At 36.4% G+C, this 27916-nt stretch overlaps 1 protein-coding gene and 1 long non-coding RNA gene across 3 annotated transcripts in view; both read left to right on the top strand.

The window, feature by feature from the left end:
* LOC309476223 (uncharacterized protein) overlaps positions 1-27916 on the top strand; it is a 51547-nt gene that overhangs the window by 14741 nt on the left and 8890 nt on the right. The window lies entirely within an intron of this gene.
* LOC309475027 lies at positions 11488-17260 on the top strand. Of its 2 annotated transcripts, XR_014197473.1 has the most exons (5): positions 11488-11730; positions 15448-15572; positions 15725-15918; positions 16018-16048; positions 16138-17260. It is a non-coding gene; the product is annotated as an uncharacterized lncRNA (long non-coding RNA). The 2 variants fall into 2 exon arrangements; XR_014197474.1 differs by having other exon boundaries at positions 15725-16048.

Genomic DNA, 27916 nt, shown 5'->3' with positions numbered 1-27916 from the left:
CAGTCTCTTTTGTTAAATTTCAGTTTTATCAATATTAGCCATTATAAAAGTATAAGTAAAAGGTACAAGAAGCTATACAAATAAAGCAAACAATTCAGTCAAACATACAAAGTCAGCGCTCTAGTCTAACCATACAACGGTAAAGTTAAATAGTTTATAAAGTTATGAAACTTCACTTAAGCTAGCCTCAGCCAAAACGATTGGCCAGGGAACAAATTATAGATTCACGAGACCAAAAATCGCCCGTTAGATATACACAAGACGAATTATTATGTTTAACCACTACAGAGACGCCAGAGTCAGCGGCAAACGTCAGAACGGCTAGCCGAGGAAAGGCTGTTCCAGGTGGGGTACATGAGCGCTGAGAGCCCGGTCATCGCCTGGATCTCACAACACTGAAAAAAATGTTATGTTGACTTTACTTAATTTTATTATGTCAAGGGGTTGCACGAAATAAATTGATCTAAATCCAGATATATTTTTTTATTTGAGTGTACTTATATTTTGTAAATTGGTTGTACTTATATTTTATAAGTAATTTCAGATTAATTATATTCATAATTTTAGCTAAACTATTTTGAGTTGAATTTACTAAATTTTTTCAAGAATCAGCCTGTGAATCTCAACAATGGTGACAATTATAAAGCATGTTGCAGTGCATTCTGGGTGCCACCAATCAAAACACATTCATGGCTCCCATCATGCTGTAACGTAAACGACTCTGGGTAAATGTGAATTAGCTCAAGGATATAGGGAATTTTGGAAATATTAATAATTATAACTCATGGTCATAATAATTCAGAAATCGCATGTACATTTATTTTATCAATTGTCGAGATTACCTTGTTCTGTAACTGGTTTGGTCATCAGTTATTCGTCCAGCGAATAAATGTAAGATTATCACAGTTAAGAAGGGGGTAAATGTAGTTTACAATATCGAGCTTTGTAGCTTAGATCTTTTAGTTTCATTGACTTTATAAGGTGGGTTTTCAAACACAGAGACAATTAAAAGTATAAATGGGTTTATTAATAAAATGGCACACACTAGAGGTTATATAAACTACAGATATAAACGTACGTAAAAATGCAGACAATAAACAAACATTTAACCAAACAAAACAGAAAACATCGCGTGGTCAGAATAAATGAAATGAAATGAAAGAAAGAAAGAAAGAAAGAAAGAAAGAAAGAAAGAAAGAAAGAAAGAAAGAAAGAAAGAAAGAAAGAAAGAAGAGATAGAGGGTAACTTAATTCACAGACCTAAGAACTGGACACCTGAAATCAGCGTTTAGAGAGAGTTACGTTACTTGCAAGATTCTGTGTTCTTTCAGTGTGGTGCTGAAGAGGGGGCGAGCGTGCGCGTGTCCGGCTGGTTTGCGTCTAGCTTCGTCTTTTGGGTCGTTTCACAAGACGATGTAAAGGCTCAACAGACACCCCGGCGCTGGTGAATTACCCCTTAAGGGAGTAATATTTAACCAGAGCTTGTCTTCCTAAGGACAAAGAAGATGTGTTCGATACCCTCATGATTCACTTAATGTGAAAAGCAGCTGGCCGGACGCCATTGTTGCTACAATGCATTGCTGCATGAATAAATAATGAGCTTATGATCAGAGGTGATCTGTTTGTCACCATTGCTGAGATTCATACGCGAATTCTTGATGTCTGTGTGTGCCTACATAAAAACTTTTTTGAAGTTTTTTTTTATTTTTTATTGATTTGATCATATGGATTTCGTTGAAAAGGCTAAAAATATTATGCTGTACAAGGACAGTGCTGCTATAATTAATAAAGTAAACCTAACTCAGAAATTGGGCTCTATATGAATTCAGTGATTCAGGTTAAATGATAGTGAAATAATGATTATGTTAAAACACAACCAACACCATCAGATCACCTTTTCTATTTGTTCATCTGGCTGTTATAACTCAAGTACAGCAGCCAAACAAAATCTAAAGTTGACAGTTTAAGGGTAAAGAGCCCAACTAAAACACACACTGATCCCCATGATGGTAACTTAAAATTACGGTTTTAACATTACGGTTTTCTCCTTCAGTGATTCTGCTTGTTAACATCGGGTGTCTTCAATGTTGGCAATACAAAATAAAGAGTTCTTAATTCATATTTGACGTCTGTCTGTTATTCAGATATTTTTGTTTAAAATTTTTTAAATGGTTAACTTTTAAGGAATTCATTTGATTAATTATTACTCAATTCTAATATGTTAAATTTAATTAATAATATTGCTTGTAATCTGCGCAATTTTATTGAGTAGATATAGCGTATTCATTTTACAGTGTATATGGAAATTAAATTAAACATTTTTGTTCTAATTACTTTTAATTGAATGAAATTAACTTGTTTTAAACAAGGGCATTAACCAGATAAAACATGTAACATTTACAAGGGTTAGAAGAATTTTTTTCAGTGAACCTGGAAATTTTTTTCATAAATCTTTATATAAATCTTTTTCAAATTTTTTTTATATAAACCACAGATTTGAGCTTTAAACAACTACATTCTCGCCTGAAAAATTCTTAAAACTGCATTTCATGATACAAAAACAGTAGTATATCTAAATACGATCTAAACTAACAAGTTAGAAAAAATTGTACCCCCCTCACAGTTGTCAGGCACTCGGAACCTATCGAAAAATACAATAAAAGTCCATGGGACCAACCTCTAAAAACATGAATTTATGCTGTGAAAAAACCTGCCCCTAGCGGATTTTCGATGTATTGCAGTTTTTCGCACTTCCGGTTAGGCTTCATTTTTCAGATTAGAATGTTGCCGCTTGGTAGTAACCTATTCACAAACGGTTTGCTCAAGCCTAGCATTTTTTTCGGAGTTCTCTGTGTAGCCTGCTCCTTGAAATCTGTAAGTCACCTACGCCATTTACTTCTGTATATTATATCTATCTATAAATTACGGGAACGTCTTTCTGTGTGTGTGTGTGTGTGTGTGTGTGTTATTCGCATATCTCTCGAACCGTTATTCCTATGGATTTCAAACTTGACAGGTGTCTCGCTAGAGGCATGAGTAAGTGCAGTGCCAAGTTTGACATTGTTTGGATTAGAAATGCAAAAAATATCGGTAAATATATAGGCCTTATTCCAAACACCGGAAGTAGCTAACCGCGGCCATATTGTTGACATGACATCTGTCCTGCCCCTAGCCGCACGCAGGTTTGAGTTGAGGGGAGCAGTAGCTTAATGGCTTCATCTCGTCTGTATCAAGAGAAGATAAGCTTGATTGGTGTGGACCCATATCAAATAGACCCAATAGCCTTAAGTAAAGATCCGTCCTTATTGCCAGCCGTAACTTATCCGGATATTTATTAAAATTTTACAGAGCTGCCAACTCTCACGCATTCATTTTCTCACGAAGCAATGAGGGCACGGAGATAGACAGACTACAGAGCAGGTTACTTATGATATAAAAAATCTCAGCTATCAGGTTCTGTCACTTTTATTACGAAATTCAAACAATAAATACCGTTTTGGCGCTTGTAAATGTGACGCGACAGATCCCTAGCGGCACGTGAACCAATCATCTCTAGCTAATAGTAAATAAACACGAATGAACACTGTTTTGCTAAATATGTGTACTATATTATATATTTATTATATGTTTACTTATATCATTAAATAAGGTTATTATAATAAAAAAAAACGCATTATATCTCTCTCTGTATGTTTACAGCTGTCACAAATCCGGTCTGTGGCCCTCTGCCCGATAGCCACCAAAGGTCGCTTCTACATGTTGACTCTTACACCACACAGCACACTGGACTGCATTTCCCATCATCCATTGCACGGACGACACACACAGCTGATTACACTAATCACACTCACAGCTGAGAACTATCTCACAATCACTATCACCCAATCACACACACTTTATAAGCCTTGGACTTTCTCTCTGTGAGCGCTGAGTATTGTATAGCGCATATCATAGCGATAGCTACTCTATGGAGCCCACTCAGTTGTTTTAAGTCTTGCCTTGCCTGTTTTCTCGTGTTTTGATATCTGCCTGTGTTTCCTGGATTAACCCTTTGCCTTGCCCTTCGGACTCTATTTGCCCCTTGTTTGGATCATCGCTTGTGTACCTGGATTATCTCTCTGCCTTGCCCTGTTGGATATTGTTCACCGATCGTAGACCCACGCTTGCCCTAGGATCTCTCTTGTGTCTTGCCCGTACCATACCTGTTTACCGTTGTCTGACCCTTGCCTGTTTACCATGTTTATAAATAAAAGCTTGCACATGGATCCGCACGCCTCACGTCTTGTTTGCCCAGTTACAGAATACTCGGCCGCACAAGGATCCAGCAACTTTTCAGATGGACATTTGTCAGGTATGGACACTACAAGTTTGCCCTCAAACAAGGCTCACGATCACTAGAGAACCATATTAGAGAGTTTTTCGCCTTCGCTCAATATTCTGATTTACCGGACATTATCTTGATTGAGATTTTTTTGTGATGGCATTAATCAACCATTGCAATCTCAGCTTAGACGTGAGGGTCCACATTCATCACTGAGTGTTTTTATTTTTATTTTGCTTTGACTGTTGGCTCACTTCGCCTGAGCCCTCCGCAGAGATGGCCACCGACACGCCTGAACCTGAGCCCTCAGCAGTGATAGCCGATGCCACGGTGTCTGTTCCTGTTCCTGAACCGGTGTCTGTTCCTGTAACACAGACAAAAAATTTGCACACACTTTGCACTGCTCCCTGAATCATTGTGGATGTTAAAGGGGGGGTGAAATGCTATTTCATGCATACTGAGTTTTTTACACTGTTAAAGAGTTGGATTCCCATGCTAAACATGGACAAAGTTTCAAAAATTAAATTGTACTTTTGAAGTAGTATTTCTGTGCCAAAAATTGTCCTTCTGGTTTGTCACAAGTTTCGGAAAGTTTTTTTTTGGGTATGGGTCTGCGTGACGTCAGTTGGGGCGGAATTTCCTTATATGGGTCCTAAGGGCACTTCTGCCAGAAAACCGCGGGCGCGCGCGCACTCGTAGACCAGAGCAAGAGAGCGAAAGCAGTTCGCCATCAAAGCGCTCTACTTGGCTTTTGGAAGTCAATGTCACCAAAGAAGTGGGTTTTTGGTTGCCAGGGCAAGACAACCCTGCACAGATTCCCAAAGAACCCAGCGTTAAGGGACCAGTGGATGGAGTTTGTTTTTTCAGAGCATCATCAATGGAGTTGTGTAAGACTGTTTGTTCCCTGCATTTCGACGATAATTGTTTTATAAACAAAGCCCAGATCGACGGATTTGCAGATCGTCTAATGATTAAGGATCGAGCAGTCACAATGATAAAGGTTTGCGGTCGTGGTTGGAACCGGGCGGTGAGTAAAACTGCTTCAAATGTCTCTGTGTTGTTAGCTCGGCGCGTTAGCACACAGCTTTAGCTTCGCCCACACGGCCCGCCTCCAGACGCTCGTTTTTTTCCGGAAAGACTCGGTACAGCCTATCATTCTTTTATAAATATAATAAAACTAAAGACTTTTTGGAGATATGAAGGATGCAATACTACTCTATAGGTACTCAAGATTAACATGAGATTGAGTGAAAATGAGCATTTCACCCCCCCTTTAACTGAATCTGTAAGTCAGCTATGCTGTTTACTTCTGAATAGTATATTTAATTCTGGTGCGCTTAACATTATCGCTGCTGTGTAATAGTAGCCTATGCTATTCACCAACTAAACATATCCTATTCAATGCGTTCACAGTCTCTTTCACAGGCATCATTTGTAGTTGCCTATTCAAAAACTGTTTGCTCAAGCATAGCGTTTTCTCGGAGTTCACTGTGTCCTTTCTCCCATGCACAAATAAAAAAGTCACTGAACTTTTGCTGTGCAATTGTAACAATGAGCACTCAAACACACCAAACCAACAATTACTAAAAACACACACAAAAACTGATTTTGCACGGGCATTTTGCACTAGTTTAGGAAAATGGAAACACTCAAATCAACATTTAACACTCAATGACAACTTAAACCTTTAAGACAAACCGACATGAGCTCTCGGCACAGTCAACATTATTTCATTTACAAATGTATTAAATGCAAAATGTGATTTGCACTACACATCTTGTACTGTCAGTTTTTACTTGACTTGTTATCAATGTACTATTTTTGCATAATGCAAAGTGTATAAAAAAATATTTTGCTACAAAACAACGTTTGTGATTCAGGCAGAGCTGGTTTATTTAGTTTATTGTTTTTAAGCAATTTATATTTTCAGTGAAAAGATTGTGCTAGTCTAGTTTTAGTCATTTTGATTTAGTCATTATATACTTTAAAATATATGCCTAGTTTTATAAATTTTTATTTATTCATGCATACAGTTTTAGTACTTCAACATAAACTAAACTAAATGTTGCCTTGACAACTAACTGATCAAAAATAAGTTTATTATTATTATTATGTTTCAGTAAACACCTTCAACACGTCACACTGAACTACACACACACTTGAAGGTTTTACTAAGTTAATTTCAATAACTAAACGACACAATCACATGATCACGGTTCTCTGATGTCAGTTTATGGTCACATGATCTGCAAAACATTAAATATTTTATATTTATAAAGTATTTTTGTATAGAGCTACGGTATATATAGATTTTCTGTGATTATAATGTAAAAAGTTGTAAAGGACAATTTTACCATAAAATAAATGATTTGATTATTGTAAGAATTAATTAATATATTAATCTTAAATTCTTAGAACTGTTAAACCCTGAAGCTTTTCTTCACATTATTACTGTTTCATATTTGACACAGTGTGTGATTTAAGACTGTAAATATGAGAGACTTTAACAGTCACTTCTGGAACAATCTAGAAACGCACTTTAAAAACATATTCACATTGTGTCAACTTCAACTTTTCTGGATGATCTGAGAACTTCTAAAACTTGTATTGCTAAAATTATCTGCAAATTTCAGATCAGAGTTTTGATTTTGTTTTCTGTTTTTTATTTTATATTTACAATAATACAATAGCTGATCATTTTATTTTTCGAAATACATTTTTAAAGTAATTTTACCTCTCTGATCAGCTATTCTAAAAATCTAAATAATGTGTTCATTATATATCAGTGCTGGTCTCTAGTTTGATCTGAGATGTTTGACATATATTATTATTTCTCTGTCACTTTAATAGACTCTTTTGGGTCTATACATGATGGTCAAACAGCATCAGTGTTTAATGATGAATCTACAGTTCCTCAAACTCACCACTAGAGGACATCACAGATTACACCACAATATACTCTCACACTACTCAGATCATTGGATACTTTTTATTATAAACGGTGCTTTTCTTAGTGATTTGGTCTTTTGAATCTTAAAGATAAAGAATAAGATTATGTTTTAAAGTTGGTCCATAGGGTGTGGAACTTTGCATCACTATGGTGTGTAAAAATACAGCCAAAGATTTAAGCACAACTATTTACACACATAATAAGTAGGAGACTATCTAACTGTATATTGTAGATTGTGAACATTCCATCATCTGTTTATTTGGGGTCAGAGAACATCCTCAGCACATACATCTCTTTAATTTTGCGCTGGATGTTGAAGTGTTAGTTAAAAGATAAAGGTATTAGTTAATAACAAACAAACAAAAAACTTTAAATCAACATGAAGCCATAATATTAATAAATAATATGGTATAATTACATTTTACAATTACAGATTTGAAAATTACTTCCATAATATTTTATTTTAGTAAAGGTATGGATGGATCACCCAACACAAAGTTGTGCGTTGTGAGTGAGACCTCGCAAAGATTACACCGATATTAGATTTCTCGAATATTGCGTGGTTGCACTACGCCTGAAACTTAGTAATCAACATGCATTTATGTAGGACTGTCAAAAAATGTTATCTGTTATCTGGGTTTAGTTGTATTTTAAAACACTGATTTTTCTTAAAAATGTTGTGTCAGACGTATTGGGTAGCATAATCATCTTGTTTAATCGTGTATTCAGTCCATATATATTTTTTTTTTTTTACTTTTATTTACTCAGGTGAGCACATTGAGAACACTTTCTCATTTACAATGGCGACCTGGCCAAGATAAAAGTGTCGAGGTACAAAAGTTACACATGTAATTACAGGACAACGAGATCAGACATACAAATTATGCAAGTAGTGCAAAAGGTGTCAATATATTAAGGTAATGACTGTTAGATAAAATGGGTAAAGAAAATAAAAAAATAAAAATAAAAAACAGGAACAAAGAGCCATGGTATATTAAAATGTACAAATAAATATATTAATGGCTAAAGTGTGAATCTGGTTAGCATGTACAATGGTCTGACAATGTATTTGAGGACAACGCTGGGGAGTGAGGACGCCTGCCAGCCAGCCGACCAGGTCGAGGTAGACCGAACTCCGTTGCTACCTGCTAACCATGAAATAATAAACCATTCATTAAACTCATCCATGCCCTAACCTCCTCCAGACAGTTAGAGAGGGCTAGTGATGATGGTGAAGAGGAAGCAGAAGCTTAGGGCATGGATGAGTTATGTCCCACCCCCACTTAAAACTGCCGTAATCAAACCTCTTCTGAAGAAACCCAACCTCAACCCAGAATGCCTCTCTAACTATCGACCCATTTCACATCTTCCGTTTCTGTCCAAGGTGCTTGAAAAAGCTGTTGCTGCACAGTTACAAGAACATCTACAACGTCATTCACTGTTTGAAACATTCCAATCTGGTTTTCGTACCGCCCATAGTTCAGAGACAGCGCTGTTGAGGGTAACTAACGACCTCCTAATTTCTGCAGATTCTGGATCACCCTCACTGCTTATTCTCCTTGACCTTTCAGCGGCCTTTGATACCATCGACCACCATATCCTCCTAAGCCATCTTCATACCGACATTGGACTCTGTCACTCCACACTGGACTGGTTCACATCATATCTCGCTGACAGGACAGAGTACGTCAACCTGGGATCTGCTTGGTCCCCTACAGCTCCTGTCACTTGTGGTGTCCCCCAAGGATCTATCCTAGGGCCCCTGCTCTTCATTTTATATATGTTGCCACTGGGTCGTGTCATCAGCCATCATGGCATCTCCTTTCACTGCTATGCTGATGACACTCAGTTATACCTGCGAACTGACTTAAACCTATGCTCCACCCCGGTTCTTCCAGCATTATCTGCTCCCTCAATAGCTTCTGCTTCTGCTTCCTCTTCACCATCATCACTAGCCCTCTCTAACTGTCTGGAGGAGGTTAGGGCATGGATGAGTCATAATTTTCTCCAATTGAACAGCTCAAAAACTGAAGCCATCCAAATCGGCACCCCTCATCAGGTCCAGTCATCACCCATAACCACTATCTCTTTCTCTGGCCAAGACATCCCTCTGTCAACTACTGTTACCAACCTCGGTGTTACGCTGGACCCACAACTGACCTTTGCAAATCACATCAAACATCTTTACAAAACCTGTTTTTTTCATATCAAAAACATTTCTAAACTCAGCCCCTTCCTCACTTTTTCTGACGCAGAAAAACTGGTCCACGCCTTAATTTCATTCTGGCTGGATTACTATAACAGCCTGCTTATCGGTATACCAAATAAACATCTTCAGAAACTTCAAATCATTCAGAACTGTGCTGCCCGAACACTTATGAAAACCCGCAAATATGAACACATCACCCCCATTCTTCAGAATCTTCACTGGCTTCCCATAACCTCAAGAATTCAATACAAAATTGCCCTCATCACCCACCTCTGCATCTATAACAACGCTCCACAATACCTCAAAGATCTCCTTACCCCTCACTCTTCCATCCGTAATCTCCGGTCTCAAAGCACAAACCGCCTCCATCAGCCACGCTCAAAACTTCGCACCATGGGAGGCCGAGCCTTTTGCACTGCTGCCCCTCGCATCTGGAACTCCCTCCCTGAACATCTGCGAGAACCCCAGTCTGTGGACTCTTTTAAAAAAGAGCTTAAAACTTTCTTGTTCAGGCAGGCGTTTTTAAGCTGTCCTTAGGCTTTACTAATTCTGCCCTGTTATATTTTAGTAGTTTTTCTGCCTATATATTTTAGCATTAGTTATTTTTTTTATCTTGTTCTTGATTTTAATTAGTTTAATACGGTCTCTGTAGCACTTTGAGATTCTTTTATCAAAAGTGCTTTATAAATAAAATTTATTATTATTATTATTATTATTATTACTACGAGGTGCTGTAATGTGCGCGGTTGCGGCTAGTCAGCTGAGCTAGGTAGTTGATGGCTGTTACTGGCCAGATGGTTGGCTGTAATAATCCAATAAATTGAGGAGTGATCCTGTAGATTATTATGCAATCGAGGAAATCAACAATGCAATAAAAAGATAGTCCCAGGATGAATGAAATGATGAAACAAGGTTATAAAAACGACGTGCACGGTTAAAAACAATAGACACACTATGTAGCCTACACAGACGCGATACAAACATGTCTTGACCTCAAGACGCCATCTTGGTGAGAAGACTACCCAGCGTACTTATTTATCAGGCTGATATTTGTAGAAATACCGTAAGCAAAGTAATTTATAAAACAAAAAGAACAAGTTAATGGCCTTGTGTCAGAACACAACAGGTATGAAGATATGTTTGGTTTTTAACTTTTTATTCTAACTTTAAAGCTAGATTATCCTTTGAAAAGTGTAATACAGTATTTGATTATGGGGGAAAATCTGGAAAACTACCTTACACATGTAGTGTTTTCGCCAACTGACCTAAACCGTTGACCCCTGAAGTTATGACTTCTGAAGGTCTCTCATGTGTAGATTCACTAGGTTGAAAAAATTTTTATTTTGTCATTTAAACATCTGAAAAAAATAGACTGTGCGTAATATCTGCTAACTCTTTATTGTGATGCTCCCCAACAGATATTCTACTGAAAGTAACTCAACTTATTCTAACCCTAACCCTACCAGTCCACTAATACTCTACTAACACTAATGAGAGTTTACTTTACACACTCTGACTCTCACAAGCGAGTTAGTGGACATGCAGGTGCAACACTGCTATAGTCAACAGCACGTTCAAAAGAACCATCAAAATAGTGTTACCAAATTATGACTTAAAAACGTTTTAAGTATTACATTAAAAAGGCGTAATTGACAAAAATTGTAATTCTGAATTAAGTAATAATTATGACAAAAAGAAATTATGACTTAAAAAGTTGAAATTAAAATTATGACTATGCATCATAATTATGAGATGAAAAGTTTAAATGATGACATACTAAATTTAAATTATGATAGATAAAGTAAATATTCCATAGTGAAATTTTCTGAATTCTTCTGCTTGTTTCTGCAGTTCGTGTAGGCCTCTAAGACTATGAATAACTAAAAATGATTATTGATGAGCTTGAATAACTTGAATTTTGTTGGCAATATAAAAAAATTGTCTTCCCATACCGGGAGTCGAACCCAGGCAGCCTAGGGTGAAAACCAGGAATCCTAACCGCTAGACCATATGGGAGGCGTTGATACTGCCCCCGGCAAATTTGAAAAGGCTGCACTGCACGGGACAATATAATGCTGGATCATAGTTATGCCGAGCCACAGGAGAAGGAATCCTCGTGGCCAAAAAGCAAAAAAAAATATTTATCGGGATGTAAATAAATATCGGGATAGCTTTTCCCAGGTGGAAAGAGCTAAAGAAGGAGAAATACTTTGAAAGGGATGCTGAAGTTGCCTGCTTTCTTCTCGACAGGTAAGCAAAGTTTCGGTCTAAATTACAAGCTTTTTTCATTGCTTGGTTGTGTAAATCATTATATAGGCAGCATAACAGTAGAACATGTACAATTAAACTCGATGAAGTGCTATTGGAAGACATGTTGTCATAGCTTCTTGGCACATAACGGCTACCGCAGTTGCAACACACATTTGAAAAGCGAGCTTTAGGAGGTATTAAATAAAAATAAAATGAATAATAATAATATTTAGAATAATTTTAAAAACTACATGATTTAAAAGATTAAATATTTCAGATCATACTCAACAATTAGCCTACTTAATGTCGAAGCACATTGGTTTATAAAAACTCGAGTTTTTAGCATTGAAATGATCAAACAAATTCACATCAGTATTAAACAGTTGGACAAAATCTAAAAATTAAAATATAAAGTCGCTTGTTTAAAGCAAAGAGAAATTGCTTGATTGTTTTATTGTAAAACAATAAAACCATAACCTCTAATTTGATATTAAATGCTGAACCGAAAACAGAGTCATAAAGGAATAAAGTAACTATAATATCGGGAATCATCAGATGCTGAAGACGGAAGTTAATGTAAATATTTTTTTGAAGTGCTTTTTACGAACGCCCGCTCGACACGTGATGTCACATCTCCATGCTGCTTATTTGGTGCGCTTTATGGAAGTTTGAATCGTTCGAGTCACACACACACAAACACACACACACATACATACAAGTGCAGCGATGGAGCGCGTAGCACGAGCAGTGTGAGAGGATTCCTGAGATCTTGCGATGATTTAACTGAGAAGATTCGCTGTTTAATACAGAAGAAACTCATCAAGAAGTACTTGAGCAGGTGAAATTATGCGCTTACGATTTATGTGTGTGGATTAAAGAATAGATATTAGTAGAATAGACATGTTGCAATTTCTAAGTTGTAGTTGATTGACGTTGAATAATTATAACTAAGGTTAAATGATTATAATTGCTTTAATGTTTATGATCGTTTTGTTGTTAACCTTTACAATATATTCAAACAAACTACATTACCCATAAGCAGCAGCGCGAGTGAGGAGGAAGTGGGTGAAGCCTGAGCGTCTGTCTGTATCATCTGCTCTGCGGCTGTTTTATTATGCTTTGAACGTGATTTTGTTTATCATCAAACATTCTTGTTCAGTAAAGTTTCCTGCAAAGCTGAGATGACGCCTGTTTCATTATTTTGCTCCAAACTATTTCAAGACAAAATAGGCATTTAATGAAGATATATTTTATATTTTTTTATATCATATGGACACACAATCTCATGCATGCCAAACTATCTAAAATGGTGCCTTCGAAGGGCACTAAAGTTTTTAATCATTATCAGTGGTGGACGAAGTACACATACCATGTACTTGAGTTAAAGTAAAGATACTCAAGGTGAAATATTACTCAAGTAAAAGTAGAAGTGCTGCCTTTAAACATTCACTTGAGTAAAAGTACAAAAGTATTTGCCTTCAAATGTACTTAAGTATCCAAGTACTGATTTTTTATTGCTATAATGTCCTATTATAATTTTTGTCACTAGACTCTTGCTTAACTCAGTCTACGTGAAGACTCTGTCGCTCTTGGCACATCAATCTATTAATAAAATGATAAATATATATTTGAATTGAATACATTTTTTGTGTGTTTAATTTTGGACGGAAGTGGACTGATCCCATAAGGTATAATACATTTACAGTATTTACTGTACATATTTTTCACAAGCGTCTATGGTCATAATTATAAACATCCTAATGTTATGATACATTCACATAAACCTGCACAATGCCATTGAATATATATATATACACGCTACATTATGGGAGCAGCCAATTTCCCTACAAAATTAAACACCAAAACGAATTAATGCAGTGTTTCTGCTACTCCTCAGAAAAAAAAAATGCTATTATATGCAAGTAATTTTAGTGTCAAGGTAATAAGCAATGTTCATTATGCGTCAGTATTTACCGATAATTGCTGCAATAATAGCTGCTGCTCTCTGCCCCGCTTAAAATTATTGGCAACACAAATTGTTTGGAACTATTGAGAGCTACACGAATCACGTGACCGCGCGGCGGCGAGATCACAGTAGGCTTGTTCGACTTGAAACGGCACACTGCACAGACCAATCGGTGAATGACATTAAAATACCGCAAGAGCGATTAGAGAGTAAACGGCTCTGTATGCTTTTAAATCGCTCTCGCGATTTCGCTCTATACTTTGATGTCATAAACTGATCGGTCTGTGCAGCGCCGGTTCAAGTCGAACAAGCCGTGTGTGTGTCGCAACCTCTTATATACTGTCTATGGTCGCAACTCTCATATTTAACGGCTCTGGTTCGCGCTTAGTAGATACCACCAAGGCAAGTTCAAAACAAAGCGCGCACGTTGTAGGCTACTGTGATAGGTGGCTCGTTTGACCAGTTAAGTTTTTATCCACTCATAAATAAAAAGGAACGACTGATTTTGAAAATGTAGTAGAGTAAAAAGTAAGATATTTGACTTTGAAATGTAGTGGAGTTAAAGTAAAAGTCTTCACAAATTTAAATACTTCAGTAAAGTACAGATACGCAAAAAAGCTACTTAAGTACAGTAACGAATTACATTTACTTCGTTACTGTCCACCACTGATCATTATCAACATATTTTTTGATAAAAATAACTATAAAAGAGTTCCAAATGACACTTATTTTTGAGCTCCACACTTTTAAGCTCTCCAAAGTTCTAACTAGAGCAGGGGGCCGAGTTAAAAAGAAACTTTGTTGTTCTTGTCTAGCCTTAATTTACTGAAGGCTATGGATGTTAGGTAAATAAATTAATTCACAATATGTACACATTCATTATTAATCTTATGCCTAATATGATGAAAATGGCTGTTATTTGTTTATTCTCCTCTCACATTAAATCACATGTATTATATAGGCCTATTTTAAGTTCAAAATGGTGAATTTAGAAAAAAAGTTGATTAGTTTGCCTGATTATTTTTGTCGTTGTTTAACATTTCTCAAAACAGCTGTCAAATATGAAATGTTTAGTTTAGCTACTTGCACCTTATCTCGCACTTTATGACCGTTATCAGCTGGAACTCGCTCTCAGCGGCTCCTGTGAACATACTATTGTCCTAACATAGACTATTATTGTTTTTATCCTAACATAGACTATTGTTTTAACTCTGGTTTAACCTGCTGTGCGTCTGTTTACTGTCCATCATGTGCTCTAACACCTGCAGCATCAGCCGGTTCATTGACTTTGAACTGGTGTGTTATATGAAGAATATTGTTATTTCTGGCTGCCTTTCTCTGTTTGGCTTTGATTGCCATATTTATGAGCTTATCTGGCCTTTGAAAAAAAAAGTGAATGTTTGAACTCTGGTGTATGCTAAATGAAAACAGGTGACCAACTTTATTTTTGCTATTGTTTGCCGGAGTTTTAGGACACCATTAGGTCACTTGATGGAGTTTTTCGGTTCCTTGCCACTGTTGCCTTTGGCTTGCTCAGTTTGGGGATATTTTGGGGATATTTAATTTAATTTTATCAATTAATAAATTCCTCTTGAAACAAACTTTGTTGTATTATTTTAATTTAATACTGTGAATCTGCTTTGATACAATCTGTATTGTGAAAAGCGCTATACAAATAAACTTGACTTGACTTGACTTGACTATTGTACATACATTTTATTTGTCTAACTGTTTGTCTTTGGTTAACACAGCTGGAGAAGAACAACAGGGAGGTTGGAAGACACAGTAGAGGAACTACAGAATAAATATGGAGAGAAAACAGCATTAAAAAGGATCAAGTCCATAGTGAAAAAAATCTGAAAAAAGAATATCAAACGTAGGAAAAGATTTATAATTTACTTTGTTAGTAGTTCAATCTTCAATAAGCTTTACTATAATGTTTCTCAATCTTCAATAAGCTTTACTATAATGTTTACATGGTTTTGGTTGTGTATTTATTTATTTATTTATTTATTTATTTTTTAACAGATGGTGCACACTCTGGAAACATGACAAATCAACAGCATAATAATACTAATAATACTAATTCTACATCATTCGGACAGCCATTAATTCAGATCCCTAATCAGGTTAACTTAACAATTGACCAGAGGAATGGTGGGTCAATATTTGCTCCAATCATGGTAGAAAAGACAATATATGGTGATGTTAACTTTAATGTGGTGAGTGTCTGATCATTTAAGAAACAGTTGCTTAGTTAAGAAATGATTTGTGTATGTTATATATATTTATGTATGAGTATTTTTTGTTTTGTTTTTCAGGTGTCTCACTCTACCTCAGTAAACGAACATGGTAAGATCTCTTGTTGTAGAACACTGTGCATTCATAAGCGTGATGCTCCTGTTAATAATATGACTATCCAACTTTGTCCTGATTTTTAGAAATTCTTCCGAATGTAAGGAATGAGATGAAATCAAGAATGCTGCGTGACGCTGAGACAACTTTGGAGGGAAGTGCAGCACAGTCGGTCTCTCTAAATAAGATCTACACTGAACTGTTTATCATCAATGATGAGACTGACCCCATCAATAGAGAACATGAGATCTGGCAGATCGAGACGACAGATGATTTAAACACATCAGCTCAGAGACTCATAAACTACAAGGAAATCCTTCAGCCACCCACAGATGAAAATATAATTGTGTGGTGATTTTCCAAATGATACAACTTAGTCTAAATAAGAGCAACGTGAAGTCCTCGGATTTCGTAAAAACAACGCAACAACAACAAAACATTGTGACAAACTTTGACAACATGTTGTATGGACAAAAATACTGTGTGAAATAGTTTTGTAGAAATAAGATCTAAGACGACTAAGTACAGTTTTTCAACCATCTAAAGTTTTTGAACAGACATTGTTTAATAACAATTATACCTTAGGTTAAATTTAAACAAAATCATTACAGTAATCTTCTAAAAGATAAATAGAAGATATGATTTTAATAAAACTTCTATTGACATATATAAATATCTAATTTAAACTTTTAAGGTTATGCTTTTAAATTAATTTAGTATAAAACTCTGGATGTACTCTGGAACGTGGACTAGATTTACTGTGACATTATCTCCCGAGGCTCATGTGGTCTGTATGGGTCTGAAGCTTCAGTTCACACTGTAGTTTATCTGAAGGATCTGGGGCTGTTTTGTTTGACAACCTAAACTCTTTGCTTTTTGGATTGTTTTTTATCGTTGCATAAAGAACTTCTTCACCTCTCTGGAAATGTAAGGTGTTTTTATATATTTATTTAGCTAAAACTTTGTTTACATTTTATTAAATTATTTATTTATTAATTTCATTTTTGAAAATGTACAAATGTAGTTTTCTGTGATGGTCGTGTTTAGGTGTAAGGGATAGAATATGCAGTTACGGTACAAAAATCATCATGGCTATGGAAAGCCATAAAAATTGAAACCCCGCATGGACAAAAAATTATGATTGAATCTTTTCATATAAATGAGATTTCAGTTTTTCAGTTTTTCAGCCATCGAAAGTTTTTGAACAGACATTGTCTCACATTATAACAATTATACTTTAGGGTCACCGTTAAACAAAATCATTACAGTAATCTTCTAAAAGATAAATAAAAGATATGAATGTATTCAAACTTTAAAGATTTTTTCAAGAAAGAAAGTTAAGAACTTTAAACTTCAAACTAAAACAATCTTTCATTTTAAATGATCATATTTAAACTTTTACGATTATGCTTTGAAATAAATTTAGTATGAACAAAACTTTGGCTCTGGAAAGGCATTAGCAGACTAACATTACAGGTTACAGGTTCACAGTTTCTAAATGTTTTCATTGTTGCTCTCTCTCTCTCTCTCTCTCTCTCTGAAGGTAGGCCTTTAACGAATTATTGAACATTTCACAGGTGTGAGATGACTTTTGTGACTCTCTAAAAATGTAAGGTGTTTTTATTTATATATTTATTTAGCTAAAACTTTGTTTACATTTTATTTAATTATTTATTTATTTCATTTTTGAAAATGTACAAATGTAGGTTTCTGTGATGGTCGTGTTTAGGTGTATGGGATAGAATATGCAGTTACGGTACAAAAATCATTATGGCTATGAAAACCCCCTCATGGACAAAAAACTTATGATTGAATCTTTTCATGAGATTTAAGACGACTAAGTACAGTTTTTGAACAGACATTGTTTAATAACTGTTAAACAAAATCATTACAGTAATCTTCTAAAAGGTAAATAGAAGATATGTATGTATTCAAACTTTCATATGTGGTATGTTAGGACCTATTTCAACTCTCAACAAAAAAAAAAAAACGAATTTTATTGTTTGGTTTATCTAAAACTGAAAGAATTGGTTTCAGTAAGATATATTTTATAAGCATTTCATTATAAAGAACAGAATGTTTTTCAACGTTTGTGTGAGATAAACTTCCACAGTTTATCCTTATCAGTTTTCACAGTACAGCCCGGATACGCTCAGGAATATGTAGGGAGACAATCAAAAACACACACTAACTGTCATATTATTATAACAGTGTCTTCAAAAACACACACTAACTGTCATGTTCAAAAGGCTTCAAACAATCAGACTTTCTGTCAGATACCATAACATATTATTATTATTATTATAACAGTGTCTTCAAACGATTAACACTTTCTGTCATGTTCAAAAGGCATCAAACAATTAAAACTAGCTGTCATAGCCATGACATATTGTTATAACACTTTCTGTCAATATCAAAACCCGAAACTAACTGTCAAAACACTTCAAAACCTCAAACTAGCTGTCAAAACACATGATCAAGGGTTAGGAGGGGGCAACCTGTCAATCAAAAGTCATACTAACTGTCAACCTGTCAATCGAAAGTCAAAACTAACTGTCAAACCCCTTTGATCCCTTTGATCTTCTTTGATCTTCTTTGATCCCTTTGATCCTATGCCAAAAGGGGTGGGTACCTGTCACCAGAAGGGGCGGGGCACCTGTCAATCAATCATTTTTGACCGGTGGCCCTGTATACTTACTACTGCTTGTGATTGGCTACAATGCTGAGCTCTGCAAAAACACATTGTAAATAGAAACCTTTGATGTTCTACAGAGCCAGGGGCGGACTTTACCATTAGGCAAAGGTCGGCAATTGCCTTGGGCCCCGAGCTACCTTGGGGCCCCCAAAATGCCCTATTAACTTATGCTTAAGGTTTTTATTTTTTTATTATATATTTCTAAAACTCCATTTGCGAAAAATGGCATCAAATCATTAGTGTCGCAGACAGGAGGGGGCCCCCCGCCTCACTACATTGGACTATTCCATTATCTCACTTACTGAGCATCTGCGAAAGTGACAAGGCTGTGCCAAAAAACTGATGGAGAAAAAGAAGTGATTGACAGACAGAGTAGTAGACAGAGTAAAAATGAAGCGAGGCTAGCTATCCAAGCGGTGCTGAAAAAAGGAGGAAGCGGGAGGAAAGCAAAAAGTCTGTAAAGGTGCGCGGCGCGAAAGATAAACAACACGCAGTAACAGGAGGACTGGGAAATACACAAACAGAGCAAGACGAGTCTAAACGCGAAAATTTTAAGTTTCGAAGTTACCCAAGCGGCTCAAATAAAAGAAAAAAGTGAAAAGACGCTGATAAGTAACGTTATTTGGGAACGCTGCCAAAAATGACAAACTTTTTTACGGCTACTGTTGGGGATACAGATCAGGAACAACAACGTCCAATGCACAGAAAAATCGTGAAGCAAAGAGGACACGGAGATCGACAGACAAAACTGAGCAGTTTAATTGAATCATGATATTTAAAAAAAATCTCAGCTCTCAGATTCTGTCAATTCTATTACGAAATTCAAACAATAAATACCGTTTTTGCCGTTTTAATGTGACGTGACAGATTCCTATAGCGGCACGTGAACTGATCATCTCTAGCTAATAGTAAATAAACACGAATTAACAATGTTGAAAGATACAGTATAACTTACCGAAATGTATATTCCTCATTCATAATATCAATCAAAGTGTTTTTCAACCACAGAAAGAGGTAAAACAGCTGGAGAACAATCATCACATAAAATTTACCTCAGGAAAGCCATTTAATTGGCTAGAAAAAAAAGAGCTATAGAGAGTATTTGGCTAAATATGTGTACTATATTACTTATTTTAACCTTAAATTATACCAGCTGATAGGGCTTTTTTTCTTGAGAAAAAGTAATGCCTATCTTGTGAAACGTTACCTAATATTTATCCAAATGAGTCAATATTGAATCAAATCACAAGAATTGAATCGAAATGGTAAAAAAAAAAAAAAAAAAAACATAGCTTAGGCTACCAGAAATTGTACCATGTAAACATTGTAACATGTTTCTGTTTAGGAGTAAAGAAGTGTATGCAGGATTTAAAGGGGGCGTTTTTTTTCTCCTCTCTAACCTTTACTTCCCCGTAGATTAGCTTTACCTGCCTATCCACCATTCAGTCGGTACATCTTTTTTTCGTTCTCTTTTAAAGATTGGATGGGGAGGGGCCCATAGCCTACCTTCGCCTTGGGCCCCCGATTTGCTAAATCCGCCACTGTACAGAGCGCAAATACAGATACGCACTAAATTGTTTGCGTATTATTACGCAGAAAATAATCCTACACCCAGTGGCGGTTCTGGCATTTTTTTTTTTTATGACAAATGTTGACACCGCATCCATGTAATATGGGAAAGTGCAGAACTCTCCGCTCACAGGCGAATTCCTTTCACTCTTTCATGAAGAGAAGAAAGGTGATCGTGTCTAAAAGCTGTGTGTGTGTCATACGCGGGCAGCGCCACATTGGCTCCACATTGGCGCACTATATTGTGCCTATGCCAGGACCCGCTAAGACCAGCAGTTTTGAGCAGCTTTTCCCTCGAAAAGCTGTAAGACTGAAAATACTGGTCTATGGGACAAAATGGTTTAATGCGAATGTTTATCATTGACTTTTATGCTTTTGGTGTCATTTGAAATGTCTCAAAGTGAGTGGTACAGATATCTCATATCCAGATAGATAAAATAAAAGGAAATAAGGTTTATAGAAGTTTAGAGAAAACTGGTTTAGAGATAAGGCCAGATAAGGCAACCCCCCCCTTCTGTGGGATAGAAGCCATTTGAGGGTGGTGTCCCCCATCTCCCATATCACCTGGTCAAAGGAAGGTGTGCTCGGGCTCTCGGGCCCTCTTCTTTGCTGGACACGAATGGAATAGGTGGTCTGTCTGTCTGTCTGTCTGTCTGTCTGTCTCTCTCTCTCTCTCTCTCTCACTTCCGGTGTGATTGTTGGGAGTGAACGGAGCGTGGTGAGGGTGAGTGTGTTTGTAGCTGTGTGCTAGGAACTTTTTTTCTATCTTCTATCTTTTTGTGTGTGTGTGTTTGTCTTGTATGTGTTGAATCGTTTGGCTGTTCGTATTTAGGGGAGGTTGCATCTGCAACCAGCGTTGAGCTGGGAAGCATGACGAGTCGAGACGCAATGAGTTATGAAAATCTAACCCGCCGTCATGGAGTGAAAGTAGATTCTAAAATTAGTGTGGAACAGTGTTGTTTGGCAGTGGGGGAGATTGTAGGACATGATAATGTCGTCTCGGCATCGCGTATGAACAGTGCAATCGTTATTTTTTTTAAGTCAATTGAAAAGGCAAACGAGGTTGTACAAAGTGGTGTGGTGTTGAATGGTTCATTAGTACCTGTTCTGCCTTTGAGTAGTCCGTCTAAAAAAGTAATACTGTCCAATGTACCTCCGTTCATCAAAGACGAAGTACTGATGCAAGAATTATCTCGTTATGGGAAGTTGGTCTCCCCTATTAGAAAAATCCCTTTAGGGTGTAAGTCACCGCTGGTTAAACATCTAGTCTCGTTTAGAAGACAAGTTTTCATGGTGCTGAAAAACGGCACTGACGAGATTGATTTGATTTTTAAATTTAAAATTGATGGGTTCGATTATACAGTGTTTGCAACATCTGATATTACAATTAAGTGTTTTAGTTGTAATAAAATCGGACATCTTGTTCGAGAGTGCCCGAATAGAACCGAGAGTGCGGGTGCGAGCACAAGCTCGGAACAAGTAGTTTCTGCGGTTTCTTCTGCGGAGAGCGCGGGTGACGCGGAGAGCGCCGGTACGACCGCAGAAGTCACTGAAGAAGAGTCGGGGTTAGTTGTAGCTGATGGAATCGAGTCTAGCACAACAGAGAATGTTGCTAAACCGTGTAAAAGTGACACCTCTCAACTGTCTGATGAACAGTTTGAGCAATCTGAAAACATTTGTGTAGCAGACAATGAGGAAATGGATGTTGAAGGCAATGTGGTTGATTTTGAGACAGAAGTGGGATCTGTCTTCAAAATCCCAGTTAAAAGAAAGAAAAAAAGCTGTGGAAAGGTTTTTAAACAAGTAAGGAGAGATGATGGTGGTAGTGAGAATGTGGGTTCTGACAGTGATGGGAATTCCTCTGATTCAAATTTGTCTCAGTGTTCTAACTTGTCTTTTACTTCTCAAAGCGAAAACTTGAGTTGTTTGTATAAAGCTGAAGACATTAGCAGATTTCTGCAAGAAACAAAGGGAATGAAAGGTGTACTAGTCGAAGATTTTTTTCCTGATTTTAAACAATTTACAAATGATGTGAGGTTTTTAACAAAAGAAGGAGCTTTTCAAGATGTAGAGGTTTATCGTCTCAGGAAAATTGTGAACAAACTTAAAAAAAAAATCAAGGATGATGAATTTGCCAATGGGTAAAAAATGACAAATTTTAAAATTGGCACTCTAAACTTAAATGGTGCCAGAGATAGTCATAAAAGAATGATGCTTTTTGAGTTTATCAGACAAAAACAGATTGATATTGTGTTCCTGCAGGAGACGCATAGTGATTCTAAAAATGAGATAGATTGGAGAAAAGAATGGGATGGGCAGATTGTTTTAAGTCACAAATCCTCTATTAGTGGGGGGGTTGCTGTTTTATTCTCAAAAAACTTTTTACCTTTATCTTGTGAAGTAGATGAAATAATTGAAGGTCGGTTTTTAAAAATTGAAGCTAAATTTGAGAAAACGATTATGGTACTTATGAATTTATATTTACCTAATAATGGATCAGAAAGAGTTCTTTTCCTTAAAAAAGTAGATGTTGTTTTGAAAGGGTTAAAGCCTGAAGAGTTGTTATTTATAGGCGGAGATTTTAATTGTACTGTCAATGCGCTTGATAGAAATCATATAGAACCAAGTATTGCTTCTCAGAAATCTTTAATACAACTTATAGAAACACATGATTTATGTGATATATGGAGAAGTATGAATCAAGGTGTCAGACAGTATACTTGGGCTCATAGTACTGAACACTTAATCTCTTTAGCACGACTTGACAGAATTTATAGTACTCAGCACCAACGCAATTCTTTTAAATTTTGTAAAATTATTCCAGTGGGGTTTTCCGATCATAACTTAGTTCTGTGCAGTGTTTTTATTAAGTGTGTTAAGTGCAAAAGTGCATATTGGATTTTTAATAATTTGTTGTTAAGTGATAACAATTTTATAGAAAGTTTTAGTTTTTTTTGGGAAAGTATTAAACAGCAAAAACTTTGTTATGCTTCTTTGCAACAATGGTGGGATTGTAGTAAAATCCTTATAAAAGATTTCTGTCAAAAGTACACTCTTAATGTTACTCGGGACATAGTTCAGTCAATGGAAAATTTAGAAACGGAAATTGGGGCTTTACAGGATGTAATAACGTCCAAAAATTATAGTAAAAATCATATTGATGAATTGAAAAAGAAAAAAGCAGTGTTGGCAGACCTGTTGGGAATAAGAGCACAAGGAGCTCTAGTTCGTTCGCGTTTTGAAACTGTGTCTCAAATGGATGCTCCTTCAAAATTCTTTTTTAATTTGGAAATGAAAAAAGGTCAGAGTAAAATAATGCATTCTTTACGGTCAGCTACAGGGCAAGAATTGACTGAGCCTGCTGATATAAGAAGCTGTGTGGTTAGTTTTTATTCTGACCTTTATAAATCTGAACTGGTGGAGTGGGATGCAGATGCTGATTATTTCTTGGATGGACTGACAAAGGTGGATGAGGAGTCCAACAATGATCTACAGCAGACTTTGTCATTGCAAGAGATGCATTCTGCCATGATGACCATGGAAAATGGTAAATCTCCAGGAATTGATGGGCTAACTGTCGAGTTTTATAAAGCTCTATGGCCCATCATGGGAGAGGATTTGCTGGCAGTTTTTAATGACAGTCTGAAAAGAGGAGTATTGCCTCTAAGCTGCAGAAGAGCAGTCATTACGCTGTTGCCTAAGAAAGGCGATCTTCAGTGCATCAGCAATTGGCGCCCAGTTTCACTTTTATGTTCAGAGTACAAAATTTTGTCTAAAGTGTTGGCTTTAAGACTTAGTAAAGTTTTAAGCCAATTGATTCATTCTGACCAGTCTTATTGCATTCCTAACAGGTCCATCTTTGATAATATTGCTTTAATTAGAGATGTTTTGGATGTTTCTAAATTATTTGGAATTAATTGTGGCTTGATTTCTCTCGATCAAGAGAAAGCTTTTGACAGAGTTGAACATCTGTTTTTATGGAATACTTTGGAAGCTTTTGGTTTTAGTTCTTCTTTTATATCAATGATTAAGACTATGTATTGTAACGTTGAGAGTGTCCTTAAGATTAATGGTGGTTTGAGTGCTCCATTTAAAGTTCAGAGAGGAGTTAGGCAAGGATGTGCAATGTCTGGAATGTTATATACCTTAGCTATTGAACCTTTACTTCAAAAGTTAAGAGATCATTTAGAAGGTCTAGTTTTTCCCAATTGTTATAATCCTTTATATTTGTCTGCTTATGCTGATGATGTTATTGTTTTTGTAAATGGAAAAGATGATGTAGATAAGATGGGGAAAATTGTTGATGATTTTAAATGTATTTCTTCTGCTAAGGTCAATTGGGGGAAAAGCGAAGCTCTATTAGTGGGGAATTGGAGTGGAGTTCCTCCCACTTTACCTGGAGGTTTACGTTGGAAAAGAGGAGGGTTAAAATATCTTGGTGTTTATCTGGGGAATGAGAGTTTCGTAAAAAAAAACTGGGAAGGGTTATTTGAGAAAATCAAAGGACGATTCGAAAAATGGAAATGGCTACTCCCCCAGGTATCGTATAGGGGGCGTATTCTTGTTATTAATAATCTTGTGGCATCATCTTTGTGGCATAAATTTGCTTGTGTGGACCCTCCAAATACGCTTCTTGCGGACATTCAAAGAGAACTGGTGAACTTTTTTTGGGACAATTATCATTGGACTACTCAAAGCATTTTGTATTTGCCTAAGGAGGATGGAGGGCAAGGACTAGTAAACCTCGTAAGCAGAAGAGCCACTTACCGTCTCCAATTCATACAGAAGATTTTAATGGGACCTTATACACTTGCATGGAGACCACTGGCATTAAGCATCTTGAGGAGAGTGGGCAATATGGACATGGATTTAACATTGTTTTTAATGGATTATAGAAAATTGAATTTAACTGGAATTCCTGTTTTCTATCAAGGTTTGTTTAAAGTGTGGGGTCTTTTTCAAAATCGGTGGATGGAACCGGCAATTTCTCTTCATTGGTTGTTGGAAGAGCCGCTTATTTTTGGAGCTCGGTTTGATGTTTCTGGGCCTGATTTTCCTGGATTAACTGATTTGTTATGGAGTAAAAGGATCTTTAAGTTAAAATATATTATTAATGTATCAGGATATGACCTGAAAAGACCTGAACAAATTGTTACCCTTTTAGGGGTTCGATCAGTACGGTTTGCTAAGAAGTATCTTGATAAACTAAATATGGTTTTAACTGATGAAGAGAAGACTCTTTTAGAGGAGTTTGGTGCGGGGACTTTAGTTCCTGATAACAAAGATCTTTTTCCAGATATTGAAATTCTTCCCACTATTGATGGGGATGTTTTTAATTGCTCTCTGTTATGTACTAAAATGAATGAATATATTGATTTTTGTACAGTGGAAGGAAAAACTTTGTATAAATGTATTGTAAAAGTTATTAATCAACACAATTTAAGTTTGAAAACAGATACAGTATGGAGGAAAAAGTTAGGAATTAACAATGAAACTAAACCTGTATGGAGAGCAATTTACAAACCACCATTAACAAAAAAACTTGGTGACCTACAATGGCGAATTTTACATGGAGCTATAGCTGTGAATGCATTTGTATCCACTATAAACCCCACTGTAAGCGACAAATGTCCTTTTTGTTTGGAGAGGGAAACCATATTTCATTGTTTTATGGATTGTAATCGGCTTGATCCTCTTTTTGAGCTGTTAAAAGTTCTTTTTGATTATTTTAATATTTGCTTTACAAAGAAAGATTTTATTCTTGGTTTTGGTTATAGTTCTAAACAAAAGTTAAAATGTCATGTTATTAATTTTATGGTGGGACAAGCCAAATATGCTATTTATATTACTAGAAGAAATAAGATAGAAGAAAAGTCAGGACAAGATGTTGTTTTTGTTTTTAGAAATATGGTAAAAGCAAGAATTCTTATTGATTTTAATTTTCATAGATTAATGAGTACGATACGTGTTTTTGAAATTCAGTGGTGTTGTAGCATTTTATGCTCAGTTGTTGATGGACAAATTGTTTTTGTAAGAGAATTGATGTAATTTATTTAATTGTTGAATGGTTAAAGGATAATTGTTTTTAATAAAGTGATTGTAAAATTTCAAATTTCTCTCTCTCTCTCTCTCTCTCTCTCTCTCTCTCTCTCTCTCTCTCTCTCTCTCTCTCTCTCTCTCTCTCTCCCCCTCTCTCTCTCCCTCCCTCCCTCCCCCTCTCTCTCTCCCTCCCTCCCTCCCCCTCTCTCTCTCCCTCCCTCCCTCCCTCCCCCTCTCTCTCTCTCTCTCTCTCTCTCTCTCCCTCCCTCCCTCCCCCCCCCCTCTCTCTCTCTCTCCCTCCCTCCCCCCCTCTCTCTCTCTCTCTATCTCAGGTACAAGCTGGGGTAAGATTATTTGGTGTAACCAATGTATAATCATGTTCTAGATATTTGAATTGATTGTGGAATTGATCTCTGATATCTGATCTATTAAATTGTTACATGTGATTATTCTAACTGATTTTGACATTTTTCATTTAATGGTTAAAAGGAATAGTCAAATATTCGCTCACTGTTAGTGAGGCACAGATATTATTAAAACCTTTAATTTATGGAGTCAGATGAATTAACGAGTAAATACATATGATTAATGTATTACAAATTTAACCAACCAATACTTTGCATGAGTAAGGACAGAACACGTGATATCTTCCCTGTGCATTGGCGAACCGGAAATTGGACCAATATAGCGGGCCTTACAAAGCAAACAGCTGCAGCTACAGATTGTTTATGTAAGAAAATGACATTTTTTCATTTTCTGTGAGTGTAACCGCTTTTCATTTCTCTCTCTGTAATCTTCTGTGATTCAGAGTTTCCTTATGAAAGCCTCTGATAGAGACTAGGTGGCGCTTATTCACTGTAGTTACTTTATTATGTATTCAATTCAACAATAACCTACTTATTATCTTGATAAATCCATAGAACAAATGCTTTGTGATATTTAGGAATATTGAAACACTCAATTCAGCATTTAACACTCAATTTGCACTGTTACAACTTAAACCTTAAGAGAAACAATTTAGTGTAAATTAGTGTGCCATAGCAACAACATTTCATTAAATAGGAAACAAACTAATATTTCATTAAAAAATGCACTTAAAAATGAACTGATCATGTTGTATAGGTGTGTGTTTCTGTCTTTTGTGTGCATGTATGTGTGTATGCTTGTCAAATATTTTGTTAAAGATAAGAAAGATAAGATCTGTGTCTTGCTCAGGAGTGAACACATGGAACAGGACCTCTCCATATTCTCCTGGGATGAGATGATTACTTCTTCATACACCAAATCCTCACTGACAGTGTCACGATGAATCAAGATCGGTGTATCCTCTACCACAGGCAGTTCTGTTCCTGTGGGTAATACAGCCCTCTCTGTTGTGATTCTTGGTCCGTATACATCATCAAGGATTGTGTTCTTGTTAACAGGACATCCCAGGTTAACATCCCTGAGCTCCTGAATCCAGCCTGGGCGTTTTCAGCTGTCTCAGTCTTCTGCCAGGCCTGGCGAAACAGAGAGAAGAACTGTGTTTTGGGGAGCTTCTGTCCTGCCGTCCTCCTTATCCA

Source organism: Leuciscus leuciscus (assembly GCF_965113295.1).
Source record: "Leuciscus leuciscus genome assembly, chromosome: 15".
Lineage (NCBI taxonomy): Eukaryota > Metazoa > Chordata > Actinopteri > Cypriniformes > Leuciscidae > Leuciscus > Leuciscus leuciscus.
Note: the sequence above shows the minus strand (reverse complement) of the source record. Positions and strands in the feature narration are given on the sequence as shown.